Source organism: Octopus bimaculoides, chromosome 6 (assembly GCF_001194135.2).
Source record: "Octopus bimaculoides isolate UCB-OBI-ISO-001 chromosome 6, ASM119413v2, whole genome shotgun sequence".
In the NCBI taxonomy this organism is placed as follows: Eukaryota; Metazoa; Mollusca; class Cephalopoda; order Octopoda; family Octopodidae; genus Octopus; species Octopus bimaculoides.
The window spans coordinates 34,663,864-34,665,826 of NC_068986.1; positions in this window are offsets into that span (position 1 = coordinate 34,663,864).

Genomic DNA, 1,963 nt, shown 5'->3' on the forward strand with positions numbered 1-1,963 from the left:
GTTTCTACAGCTGGATGCCCTTCCTAACACCAACCACTCCGAGAGTGTAGTGGGTGCTTTTACGTGCCACCGGGACGAAGGCCAGTCAGGCAGTACTGGCAACGGCCATGCTCGAAATGGTGTATTTTATGTGCCACCTGCACAGGGGCCAGTCCAGCGGGACTGGCAAAGAAACTCACTTGAATGTCTTTTCACGAATGGTGTCTTGAGTAACAAACACACAAGCTGACAACAACGATTGGCAAGCAGCTGGAAGTATTTGCGGAAAGGTGTCAGTTGTTGCCTAGCTTTTGCACGGTGTATATCCCTGTTTGAATTTGCCATGCTTTCTCTTGAATTTCTTGTAGGAAAAATAGTTTCGATTTACGAATATTTTGGATGATGAATGACCTTCAGAAACAAATTAAATTATATGTGTGTGAGTTCATTCTTTGCACTTTGCGTAAATGTATTGAGCTAAAAAGCAAACTGCAGTGTTTGTTGACATTCTCTTTTAATAAAGTCAGCCCCTTATTCTCTGATTTGAGGAACATGTAAGGGTTAGCAACAGGAAAAGTGCCTCGGTTGCAAAACAAAACTTCAATAATGTGCATTCATCCTACTCATGCTGGCATAGTAAAACAGACGTAAGACAAACAAACAAATAATGTGCATTCATCCTACCCATGCTGGTGTAGTAAAACGGACGTAAGACAAACAAACACACAAATAAACAAAGCAAACGAATATTTTAGAATAGAATTAATTGCTGTAAAAATGTAACTGTATATACGGGTCATTTGTATGTAACCTGTAATCGTTATCGTTTTTTTTTTTTTGTTTTTTTTGGTTAGAATTTGGTGGTGATGCATTTTTTGGTCTTTTTAACAATGCATGTGCAACAATAAATATACTACAGGAACTGATTCATACTTTCCAGAGAAATATATTTCCATGTTTATTTCTCTAAATGCCAAATTAAATGTCAAATTATTGTGGTTTCAAAAGCACTGTAAAAGCATTCTAAGAACATTTGCTTTTTTTCTTTCTCTCTTTTTTTTTTTTTTTGATCTTTTTTCAAATATATTTGATCTTTTTTATAAAGATAAAGAAAATCACTTTAAAAAGAAATTCAATATTTATTACTATTTTTCAATCTTCATTTTTGTGTTTAAAATATTTATTTTACTTATTTTCATTTATGTATTTTATTTATTTATTCATTTTCTGTTCACCCCGAGCCTGGATTTTTTGAGGATTTCCTTCAGGAAATTGTTGTTTAAAACATATTGATCGTTTCTCATGCTGTACCCCTGTCACTCATTTAGTCTCTCTCTCTCTCTCTCTCTCTCTCTCTCTCTCTCTCTCACACACATACAATTATATGCCAAACAGATGTTTGTCTGTATGTGTATTTTGCTCGCCCACACCTTCTGCTGGGTCAGTGTACTGCACTCAGGTTGTTATTGAAAAGCTCTTTTGTCTTAAACTTGCCTGTCAAGACTTCAGACTCTCCAACAGTATGTGTTGCTCTCTTGCTGATGTGTGTGGTCTGTCTGAATCTCTTTTATCGAACAAATAAAGAATAGTACACTTGCTTGCCTAAATAGTACAGCTTGTTGATGTAATATTAATCTATATTCATTTAAATTACCTGAAAATTGTCCTTAGTGGGCGGTGTGTGGGGAAAGAGAGAGAATGGAAGAATGAGAGGAAAAGAGAGAGTATGTGTATACAAGTAGAAGGAAGAGGAGGAGGAGCTGAAACAGTTTCTGTGAAGATCTCTTAACACATCCATTCATATTATTAAAAGAATTGTTGAGAGAGAGCAAAGAATTGTTCAGCTGTAAATAATAACTTTAGGAATTCTGTCCTCTGTGTGTGTGTGTGTTACTTTATTTATAGCAACAGAGAACTTAAATCAGTCATTGAAGATCTTAGTGCTGTGGTTCTCAACGTTTTTTTTTTTTTTTTTTTTTTTTTT